This window comes from Sinocyclocheilus grahami, unplaced genomic scaffold, assembly GCF_001515645.1.
Source record: "Sinocyclocheilus grahami isolate Dianchi unplaced genomic scaffold, SAMN03320097.WGS_v1.1 scaffold333.1, whole genome shotgun sequence".
NCBI lineage: Eukaryota > Metazoa > Chordata > Actinopteri > Cypriniformes > Cyprinidae > Sinocyclocheilus > Sinocyclocheilus grahami.
In genome coordinates, this window is record NW_015505512.1 from 1,019,491 (window position 1) to 1,031,894 (window position 12,404).

The 12,404-nt window shown below is 40.8% G+C and overlaps 2 protein-coding genes across 2 annotated transcripts in view; both read right to left on the reverse strand.

Moving 5' to 3' along the window:
* The window catches only part of LOC107602692 (adhesion G protein-coupled receptor L1-like), a 25,517-nt gene extending 23,720 nt beyond the window's left edge, over positions 1-1,797 (reverse strand). Inside the window, exon 1 of the mRNA XM_016295261.1 lies at positions 1,738-1,797. The gene's annotated coding sequence lies outside the window, so the exon portion shown is untranslated. The remainder of the gene's footprint in view (positions 1-1,737) is intronic.
* Positions 1-12,404, reverse strand: part of LOC107602693 (adhesion G protein-coupled receptor L1-like) — a 141,174-nt gene that overhangs the window by 13,983 nt on the left and 114,787 nt on the right. The window lies entirely within an intron of this gene.

The window sequence follows — 12,404 nt, forward strand, 5'->3', positions numbered from 1 at the left end:
TAAAATAAGCGATGAGTACTTGCATATGCCCTGCCCTAAATTCTTATTTTAACAGGAAATGTGTCAACGCTGGAAAAAAATTGCACTTTTAAACCATTTCATGGCATCTTTAAGGCCTAGTATGGCCACATTCTCACTATAGTCACTGCCTACGTAGAGAACAACTCAAATCTGTCACTTAGCCTCGGCAGATAGCTGCCTATTTAGACAGTATCAACGAGACAGCTCACTAGGGTTTGGAACAGATCGTTCAAATCATATAGCCAGCTATAGACGATATGAGGCTGAATTATGCCTGGTTCAAGCTCAGTTCAAATCTTGCAAAAGTTTGAAACTGAATACTCAAGAGACTGGCAAGAGGATCAAGCACGGCAACCATGGATATCTGTGATTGGCTGGCTGAACCGAATCAGGCTGCGAGCTGATTGGCACCACGGAGCGAGACCGTGTGAGTGGAACCAGCTCTGCCTAACAAAGCAGCCATCTCACAGAGATGCCAACTGCCACCGTACCCTCCCCTTTAGACATGTGCGGACACACCACGGGGAGGGAGCGACTTCTACAGATGCCACTGAGCAGCGTCCAAAAACAGACAACAAAACAGAAGGGATTAAAAAGAAGAATGACGCCACCGGCAGATGACAAACTAGAGAGGAGGGACCAGTGGTAGTGTGTGGAGGGGGATCTGAGGCAGGCTCAGAAAACCTGCGGCTGCTTTTGAGGAGCACATGAGAATTTGGAAGAATTTCAACTGAGAGGAAAGGAAACAGATGAAAAAGAGAGAGATTGTGACGTGGCGAAAAACAGATAGCTTGTAAAGAGAGACATTGAAGCACCTGGAAATGGGAGAGAGCATTTGGCAAGGGGTCGGGCAGTTACCAGCTATACAAATCGTTACTCTAATCCAAAATAATGTACAGAGAAAACACAGGGGTTATCCTGAAAGAAGGAAGGTAGGTAGGAAGGAAGGAAGGCGTAAACAAAAAAGGGTCTGAATAAAAACAGTATGGAGGGTCACTTTGGATCTGGAAGGACAGATACAAAATTAATCGCAAACAATAGAGAAATGAATAAATGATGGCTCATGAAAGAGGGTGGAATTGCACAGATGGGCAGAGGATATGGGTTTAGTGGGAGAAATTACTTCCTGTCCAACAGAAAAGTAGAGCGGAGGAGCGCTCAGAGTAAAGTGGCTCGTGCGAGTGTGTGTGAGAGAGAAAGAATAGAGAGTGTGCACGCGTGCATGTGCCGCATTTAGTCGGCGAGCGTGTTTCCCTTGGGGTAGAAGTGATCAGATTAAAGGATGGTTATTAATTTCTCAAATAGACTTAATTGGAACTTTTAGCAGGACAGCTGGTGGATATCTGCTGTTTTTCCTTAAGTGATAGTTGCGTGCGTGTGTGCGTGTTCGATATGCATGCATGAGGTCTTCTGTGCACAGGGATTAGTGTATGAATGCAGGACTGTATGTATGATGGCGCATGTCGGTGTTATCTGAAACAAGAACCAAATCTGGAAGGAGGTTCGGTTATAAGCCAGAGAAAGGAAGAGAGAAAACAAGTGAGAGAGAGAGAAAGAAAGAGAGAAGGAGGGATATAAACATCAAACATGAGCACTACACAAGGTGCTGGGTTAGGAGAGGGGGATGAGGAAAGGAAACGGAAGAGGAAGGGGAGGAGGAGGAGGAGGAGGGTGGGCGGGGCGAGCTGTGGTTTTAATGTTCATTGTGGTCTTTACCTTTTTGGTCCACTTCTATTCAAGCATCGGAAAAAAAGAGAGAGAAGACAGAGAGAGCAAAAGAAAGAGCGAAAGAGAGTGAAGATAATGAAAGAAAAAACAGGTGCAGGAAAAAAGAGAAAATTGAGATTAAATAAAAGGCTATCCTTTCTCAAATCACGTCATTCTGTCAGTGTCATGTAGGCTCTTTACAGAGAGGATGACTCGCGTGAGTAATGAGAGGGGAGAATGGCCTCAACTACTTTCACAAAGTTTCGCAAAACCCCTTCCATTCTTCCTGTCACATGACACACGTACACTTCCCTCAGTCACACACACTCCGCCCCCTCCACTTCACCCCCTCTCCCCTCCATCCGTCTGTCATTCCTCTTACCACGTTTCTGCATCTTTGGGCTGCTGTGAGAGAGAGAACATGATGCATGTTCGAAATGGCATAGCACGCATCTGGTTGCAATTCATAATGCAACGCAAGTTCTTAGCATTGCCGCAAGGTTGTATTATAGCGAACATTTTTTAGGCCCCAAAATGTACAATGAAGAGGAATGTGAAGGCAAATGCTTCTAATATGCACGTTCTATCTTATTTGTCATGCATTGCAAAATATGTCAGGCTGCAATTCATAATGAAACACAATGCAACTTTTTAGCATTGCTACAAGGCTGCTATAGTGAACATTTTCAGGCCCAACATGTGTCAAATGCTTAGGTATGTGGATGCAAATGCGTTTAGTATGCAAGTTCTATTTCATTTGTGATGCACTGGCCACAATTCGCAAACACACCGCAAGTTCTTAGCATTGCCACAAGGTTGTGTTATAGCAAACAATTTGAAGCATGTGAATGCAAATGTTTCAAGTATGCAAGTTCTATTTAAATTGCCGCACATTGCGAAATATGCCAGGTTGCAATTCATAATACAACGCAAGTTCTTAGAATTGCCACAAAGTTGCTATTGTGAACAACTTTAGGACCAAATTGTACATTGCATAAGTATGTGAATGCAAAAGTTTCAAGTATGCAAGTTCTATTTAAATTGTTGCAAATTGCGAAATGGGCCAGGTGGCAATTAATAATGCAATGCAAGTTCTTAATATCGACACAAGGTTAGCACATATTTTTTAGGCCTATTGTACAACGCACAAGTATGCGAATGTAAAATCTTTTACTACGCAAAATATATTTAATGTCTAATGCTTTGAGAAATGTGTCAGGCCACAGTTTTAGTGCAATGCAAGTTCTTAGCATTGCCACAAGGTTGTGTTATGGCCATTTCGTAGGCCCAAAATGTACAATGCACAAGTATGTGAATGTAAAACCTTTTAGTATGCAAATAACTAAATAAATAGGCCTATACAGTACATGCTTTGTAGTAAGATGTATGCTAGTATGCCATTTCGAATATAATTCCAAGTGTCTTCTGCAGCTGTGAGGAGGAAAAAAGGGTTAACAAAGAGACAGATTGATGCAGTGATGAAGAGGAGAGAGAGAGAGAGAGAGAGAGAGAGAGAGATAGAAGAGAGGTGATAGAAAGGCTGATTTCTCTCTGAACCTGAAGGGGCTGGTTCAGGCTCGGCTGGGATCGGGTGAGCGAGCTGTTCTTTTTCTCTTACAGAGCTTGACCACTTATCGCGTCTACTTACTGAATCCATCAAGATCCAGCTGCCAATCACTGATTGTGGTCTGTGGGACCATGTGGATTGGCTGAGGTACATTTTTGAGAGCCAGAAACAGGCTGAGAGGAGGAGAGAGGCCATCATAGTAAGGAAAAAGTTGGAGAGAAAAAAAAGTAGAGAGAGAGAGAGGTCGGCAGAACAGAGGAACATTTCGTTTCCACTGCCTGCTGGAAAAACCAAGTTTGAAGTACAAGTTTGAGGTGGTCATTCGGATTTTGGGAACATGGTAGACGGTTTGCTGCCAGTAAGCTAAGACGGTTTACCCACTCTAACCAGCTTGCCAGGTCGACCTTGTGCTAGTCTCATATAGCAGCAGTTTGACTATCAGAGTAAAGACTGCTCCATACTGCATCATACTATAACCAGGAACTGCCTACTTAAGATGCGATAACCTTAGCAAATTTTCACGAAAAGGTCCACTGTGTATTGTTTATGGTCACTGCTCACACAAGTCATTTTCATACCAAGCGGCTTTTTGTTGGTCACTACAGCAAATCTGCACAACCAACTTGGACCTGTTGTGAAATCTGCTAGGGAAAATTTTTCGCCCTCAAACGAAATTCCAGATTGCATGGATTCTTATTGAAACGACTGAATATCACTCAAGAAAATTTGTACATGTGTCCACATCATCATACAGGAAGAAATTATTTGAATGACATATAAGGCGACTAATAGCAGTTTGATTTGTTTTTACATACCAAACAGGGGTGGGTTTATCTAAAACAGGAGAAAGAAACTCTTGCACTGACTGTTTTTGAGACTTTTGACAAACAATTCGCAAACCTCAGCCCCACCAGCTTGTAGCCTCTTATTCCCGGACATGTCCTGGCTGGGATTTCTAAATTGCCTGAAATGTCTGGGTTTCGACTTTGTTTTCCTATTCTTTTCATACTTGCTGAAAGTATCAACTGAAAAGCAGTTTGACCAAAAGCGTGCAGGCATTGTACATAATCAAACAATTGTGGTCAAAGCAATGCAAACAGATATACATATAATGTATGAGGACTTTAGAGAGCTTGTCAACAGAAAAAAGGACATTTTAGGCAATTCAGAAATCCCAAGCAGGACAATCTGTAACATAAAATATACTGACAGTGTACTTTAGCATAGTGCTGAGTCTGCATCAGCAGAACAAAACAGAGGAAAGTAAATGTCATGACAATTATTTGATTCGAGTATTTTTCCTGTAAAACTCCAACAGAAGTGTATTCACCCTAAGGGTATCATAACAGAACTAATGCAAAGTGTTTCATTTTATTAAAAAAAATAGCAGACAGAGACATCCCTCTGTGTGTGTGTGTGTGTGATTTCATCGCTTGTTTAACAGGGTGATGCAATCTGACGAGAGCATTATGTACTGGTCTTTGTATGAAGGAACACGCTCTCTCTCTTTCTGTACAGATGCCTCAACAATGGTGATTCATATGAGACTTCTTTGAGGGACCATGGCATATGTGCCGTCTCTCTGTGTGACCTGGATTTGAGTCATACCAAAAGTGTTTTTCCCCTTGAGCCAGAGAGAAAGACAGTGAAGAAGACAGAAACACAAAGATAGAACGACAGAGGGATAGACAAAAGGATAGATACATAGACCTATAGAGAGATATGAAAGAAATAACTAGAATGAAAGAAAGAATGATAGAATGAACGATAGCTAGATTGATAGAACGATAGATAGAAAGATATACTGATAGACAGAAAGAAAGATAGATAGATAGATAGATAGATAGATAGATAGATAGATAGATAGATAGATGGATGTGTGAATGACAAGAATGTGACTGATACTGCAGGAGCAGTTCTTCATAAATCTGTGATGGAAATGTGGGGAGAAAGAGAACAAAGAAATTGTTAGTTGACTCATTCACGTTTCCTCTTCCACCTGTAGAGAAAAATACCCAGACATCCACACAATATAGATAGATAGATAGATAGATAGATAGATAGATAGATAGATAGATAGACAGAAAGAGCGATAGACAGACATAAAGAAGGGTCGATAGACATACAGAAATAAAGAAAGAAAGAAAGATAGATAGATAGATAGATAGAAATACAGTATATAGATAGATAGATAGATAGATAGATAGAAATACAGTAGATAGATAGATAGATAGATAGATAGATAGATAGATAGATAGATAGATGTGTGAATGACAAGAATGTGACTGATACTGCAGGAGCAGTTCTTCATAAATCTGTGATGGAAATGTGGGGAGAAAGAGAACAAAGAAATTGTTAGTTGACTCATTCACGTTTCCTCTTCCACCTGTAGAGAAAAAGACCCAGACATCCACACAATCACACAAACATAAACACTCGCGCATTACAAACACGTCAAGCGCTGGTGCATGCGGACTCGGTTTGATCCTTTCAGTGGCTTCCAGCTTTATTTGCCTGTCACTGGTGAACAAGTACAGTGGCCCTTGAGCCTCCTCAGCCCAGCGGTCTCAGCAATGCTATCAATTACTCATGTGATAATGAGGGGCACTAATGAACACACACCTGAGGAGCACAGCCAGCAGACGCCGCGGGCTTCGCATCGCCACCAGAGCGTGTCTCCACGCTAACATTTCTCATGCTTTTCTCTGGCATCAAGAGGTGGAGTTGGAGACGAATCCAGCGGCAAACTGTTTGCGTATGTCACTCCACGCACATTCATGAGATTCACGAATTATGTAGGCCTAATACATATTAATGACTCTCAGCTGCGGCGGTTTCAAAGCTCTCCGTCTCTCTCTCTCACAAAGACAAAATTACACCAAAACACCTAGTGCTCATACATACTCCCACTGTTTAACACTTCCTCAAGAGTTTGGACTGGAATGCCACTAAAATATTTTCTCTCACATTTACATCCTTAGAAAAAAATCTTCTAAGGATTTATGAGGCTAAAATAAAACAAGCAAATGCAGTCAGGATGTGCACTGAATATAAACAACTGCATCTACTTTTCTTAGCTTCGGGTGAAGAAATGCAACCCTACAGCGGCTTGGCAAGTTATACCATATTGTGTAATATTATGTGCAGTATAATTTGCAAAAAACTATTTGGGCATTTCAGCTACGCTTAAAATTTATGGATTTGATCATATTACAAAACACAAAACACGTGGAATTTATTTCCTAGAAAGAAAATAATTTTTTTTTGTGGTTGTCAAACATTAGTGGATCATGTTCATAGTGGAACCTTTAGAATAAATGTTTTAAAATACATATTAGGGTCACTGTTAAATAAACTTTTACAATTATCCAATTCCAAATGTCAAACATAAAAATTATTATTATTATTATTATTATTATTACACACATAATTATTTTTTACAAACTTACAGTCTTACAAATGCACATTGCCAAGTTCATGTAGTTAATATAATTGAACAGTAATAATATTATTAATAATAATAATAGTAATAATAATGCAAAATTAGCTAAAATATATAAAATAAGCTTTACTTATCACAAAAAAAGAGTTGACTGTAGTTCTTTCTACATAATTATAGTTATAATTAATATAATTCAACTGTAATGTTAATACTACTACTAATAATAATGCAAAGTTTGCTAAAGATAAATTAAATACAATTTAATATAATAATTAAATATAGTTTACTTTCAGCATAAAATAGTTGACTATGTAGTTATTTCTACATAATTCTGCTTTTAAGTAATATAATGAATTATAATTAATATAAATAATATAATAATGCAAAGTTTAAAATAATAATAATAATAAATTGCAGATATTAAAAGATTTACTTTGTGCATTAAAGAGTTGAGTATGTACTTCTTTCAATATAATTCTGTTTTTAATTACTCTATTTAATTTTAATTACTATAAATAATATAATAATGCAAAGTTTACAAATAAATAAATAAATAAATACATCGCAGACATTAGATATGGTTTATTTTAGCATAAAAGAGCTGACTAGCCACCCACTCCACATTTTGTCAGGAAGTGCTTTGCCATAGAAATGAATAACGTCTGATTCTGAGGACGTGAACAGCACAGAGTAATTGTCATTTGGAAATTACTGTAATTCTGGCATGATGTGACCACAACACTACTCTTAAAGTACCAAGGCACTAGACAGTTTGATTGGCCGCTGCTCCATTTGAGCCCATAAGTCGCCTATTGTGAAGACTAACCTAAGACGACGTTCCTTTAAACGCATCTAATTGACTTTTCTTGACCTGGCTAAGGTTATCAGATAAGCTAGTGCAAGTATCAAGTATGTGCGGTCTTGTTATATAATGCAAAACGACACCGGACACCGAGGAGAGATGCAAACTGACTGGACTAAACAGATTTGTGCCACAAGAGCAAATGAGGACGTCTTACAGAGGTCGTGGATGCATTAATACTTCTTGGCCAACATGGCCTCAGGCTGTATGGAGTTCGAGCGAGTCTCCGCTGACTGAGTCAGGCACTGCTGTTTGTTTTTATGGGCCGCTGTTTGGAGCAGAGCTTCCTGTTTGTCATTTCTTCGGAGACAGTAAGCTCTGTGGATATGAGGGCCAGAAAGTTTGACTCCTGCTGGCAATCAGCACCCGACTTTAACATGTTGGCTGCGGTGGTGCGCAAACGAGTGTGTGTATGTGTGTGTGTTGGCAGGCATACTGACTCTGCCTTTAAGTGTATGTGTGCGTGTAAGACAGTTTGGCTGAATCTGTGGCCGTTCTGTCTCGTGTGGCTGTTATCATGGAGGCTTGCGCACAAACAGGAGTCTGTCAGAAGCGCCACAAGCCAAGTTACGTCCTGAAATGCAGTAGCCCTTATTCCTCCATCCTTACATATTAAATAAACAAACAAATGGACATATGTCAGTGGTAAACACACCAATAACGGCGCAGAACGTGTTCTCTAGCAGCCGTGAAAGATGGGGCATTATCAGAGCAATTAGGCACAGTAAATTCAATTAATCTCGACAAATCTCCACAGAGGCCCGAGCGATGCCACCATCCCCCGGTAATTAAAAATGGCCGAATTGGTTCGGCGTTCGAGGGGCGTGATGTCTGGATATAATTGAGGCAGGTTTCTATTTATTCCGGCACGCTAGCCAACAACATGTGGAGCCTGGAGAGGAGCACGTCCCTTCCGTGCCCACAGTCCCTCAGGGGAGACGCGACTGACGGAGGATTCCAATAATTGGCTCTTATTTGTCACTTCAGACAGCGAGAACTTTTCATAATGGAGGAATCAGGTCCCAATTTTCCTCACCTCTCTATTCCTCAAACACCATAAACAAAGTTTTTAAAAATAGGAGATAAACTGCAAGTCAGCAGCTAGTTAATCATGCATCCTCTCACCTCGCACGGAGCTATTTCAAACCAACATGCTAGAGATGAAGACTGGGGAGGAAGAAAAAAAAAAGAGGAAAATAATTGTGACAGGCTAAATGAAGCGGTGAGCAGAGTGGTGAGGCGTGCAAGAGTTTCAGCTGTGACTCACCTGCCGCTCGCCAACATATGTCATGCTAACGCACCGATTTAGCAGCAGCAAACTAGCCTGCCCTATATGCTTACTGTACTCCATCAGAAATACAACCTGTTGGAGAGAATCTAATATACTGTATATGCATATGCTCAAGAAAAAGAGAAAACATGAGATAACCGAAGTCAAGCTAGTGTTGGTTTTAAGTCATTTCGCTCCTGTCTGACAAAAACAACTACAACATAATAATAATAATAATAATAATAATAATAAAATACATACTGAAAATAAATACTGTCAGAATAATGAAGAAATGTTTTAATGAATACAAAATAGCTAAATATTGCTAAAATAATAATGAAAAAAAACAATTTAGTAATACTGAAAAACAAAGATGAAATCATTAAAATATTGTTGATATATATATATAAAACATAGGCTGCTATGTCAAAAATTAAATGAAGTGAAGACAAAATAATAAAGTCCTGTGAAATTAAAGAAAGAAACAAATAATGAAATGCTGCCAAAATAATGCAAAACAAATAAAAAAGCAGTCAAAAGAGAGACAAAATAATGTTTAAACCAACTAACAACGACAAAAGAATGAAAAAAGTTCAAATAACAAAATTGTCAAAACAAACACAACTAGCAATAAATATTGTCAAAACATAAAACAAAATAAACAAGTTGTGACAAACAACAAATATAGAAAACAAAAGACAAGATAATAAAACACTGTTAAAATAACTAAATATTGTCAAAATAATTAAGCAAAATAGATGAAATTCTGCCAACACACAAAACAACAGAATACTATTAAAATACGAAATAACAAAAAAAGACATTGAGTCTTTGAGAGAGAGGGAGAGACTAGCCGCTGCCTTTGAAGTAAAGCTGAGTCTCGCTAAGCACCCGAAAGTGAAAAGCAAGGAATAGTATTTGCACTGTGTGTTTTGATGTGTTTGTGTGGAAGCGGATTGAGGATTACGGCCGCTGAGCAAAGGTGGTCAAAGAGTGTGGGCTGAAGAGTCTCGTTCATTTTGTACAAGTGTATGTGTGTGTGTGTGTGTATGTGTGTGTGTGAGAGAGAAAGAGTTGGAGAGCTTTAAAGATAAACGCTCAACTCTTCTGGACGCCTCCCAAAACCTGCAAAAGAAAGAGAAAGAGACAGAAAAAAGTGGAAGTGATGGTGGAGATCGAATAAAAACATGTCAAAGGGAAAAGAAAAGAGATGAAGGCTAAAGACCATGTGCACGGGTCAAAATAATGAAACAAAAGAACAGATGAAATTCTGTCAACATTGACAAAACAACAGAACACTATTAAAATACAAAATAACAAAGAAAGACAGAGTTTCTGAGAGAGAGGGAGAGACTAGCCGCTGCCTCTGAAGTAAATCTGAGTCTCGCTATGCACCCGAAAGAGGAAAGCGTGGAATAGTATTTGCACTGTGTGTTTTGATGTGTTTGTGTGGAAGCGGTTTGAGGATTACGGCCGCTGAGCAAAGGTGGTCAAAGAGTGTGGGCTGAAGAGTCTCGTTCATTTTGTACAAGTGTGTGTGTGTGTGTGTGTGAGAGAGAGAGAAAGAGTTGGAGAGCTTTAAAGATAAACGCTCAACTCTTCTGGATGCCTCCCGAAACCTGCAAAAAAGAGAGAAAGAGACAGAAAAAAGGGGAAGTGATGGTGGAGAACGAATAAAAGCATGTCAAAGGAAAAAGAAAAGAGTTGAAGGCTAAAGAGCGTGAGTACGTGTGAGACAAAGAAAAGGAGAATTCAGCAGGTGAATCAAAAGAGAAACAAAGAACAAAAACACAACTGAGTCTTGACAAGAAATCAAAATGTCAGAAGAGTGATTACGAATGAGAAGAGGACACGAAGAAAGCAGAATGCTGGGGGGAAAAAAAAAAAGAGAGAAAGGAGGATTAGCAGGCAGAGCGGGTTGTAGTCCATCCTCTTTATTTCCTGTGGGAAGAGCAGAGAAACTGACCCCAGGATTATAGATTAGAGTTAATAACCCCCTTCCCGCTCACAGTAAAACCCATTAACTTCCCCCCAACACCAAACTACCCTCCTAAAGCCCCACAGACCAACCCTCTGCTGAGTCACGGCCTGTCTGGACCACCTGCACACATAAAGTCAGCGCTCATGATGGGGAGGAGGGTGTGAGAGAGAAAGAGTTGGAGAGCTTTAAAGATAAACGCTCAACTCTTCTGGACGCCTCCCAAAACCTGCAAAAGAAAGAGAAAGAGACAGAAAAAAGTGGAAGTGATGGTGGAGATCGAATAAAAACATGTCAAAGGGAAAAGAAAAGAGATGAAGGCTAAAGACCATGTGCACGGGTGAGACAAAGAAAAGGAGAATTCAGCAGGTGAATCAAAAGAGAAACAAAGAACAAAAACACAAGTGTGTAAAAACAAAGGACTGGATGAGAAATACAAATATCAGAAGACTGACTGCGAATGAGAAGAGCACACAAAGAAAGCAGAACGCAGAAAAAAGAGAAAGGAGGATTAGCAGGCAGAGCGGACTGGCGGGTTGTAGTCCATCCTCTTTATTTCCTGTGGGAAGAGCAGAGAAACTGACCCCAGGATTATAGATTAGAGTTAATAACCCCCTTCCCGCTCACAGTATAACCCATTAACTTTCCCCTCAGCACCAAACTACCCTCCTAAAGACCCGCAGACCCACCCTCCGCTGAGTCACGGCCCCGTCTGGACCACCTGCACACATAAAGTCGGCGCTCATGAGGGGGAGGAGGGGGTACCGTCTGACGGGAGATTTTCACATGAGCCCGGCTCCCGAACTCGCTGGAAATTCACACCTTGCCTCTCATTTGCGAGCGACGCAGAAAGCCAAGCGTTGCCATGGGAATATTTGCATGTGTGCGACTTTGGGTCATGCAGTCTGAAATAAATTTGAGGTTTGTGTCAACATTCCCATTGTGCAACGCACGCACGTGGCTTGCCGCCTCGCTCTCGCAGCCTCGCCGCGGCCCAATTTTCATTTTGATTGTCTGTCAGAGGGGAGGTAAAGGTGTTTAATGCCAGATAAAGCACCCTCGGGGTCATTTTGTTACTGTGTGAGGCTGTGCACAAGTGTGTTTGTGTGCTTACGATAGCCAATAAAGGCTGAGTCTGCACAGCGCTGGGGATATTGAATGCTTATCTGCCCCACGTTCGCGTGTTTGTTTGTGTACGGAGCACCTCCCCGATGTGAAAATTTCCCTCAGCCTCTGGAACGTCGCACTGTCGATGGAAAAAAACGGTTTAAAGTGTGAGATAGAGTGTGTGTGTGAGTGTTAGAAAGAGAGAGAGCGTGTGCGTGAAGGAGAGAACGCACTCGTGAGTGTGTGTGGTCCTGAAGCTTTGCGTCCGATCTACGTAGCACCTTAAGGCTCGGATGGGACAGCAAAACTAGGGCTGGGTCTACCTCCTCCAAGGACAGCGCTTGGAGGTTCACCACCTGATCCCTGAAGGGAGTAGCGGGAATCTTGGGCACATAGCCGGGCCGGGGCCTCAGGGTTACCTGGGAATCAGCCGGCCCAAACTCTAGGCAC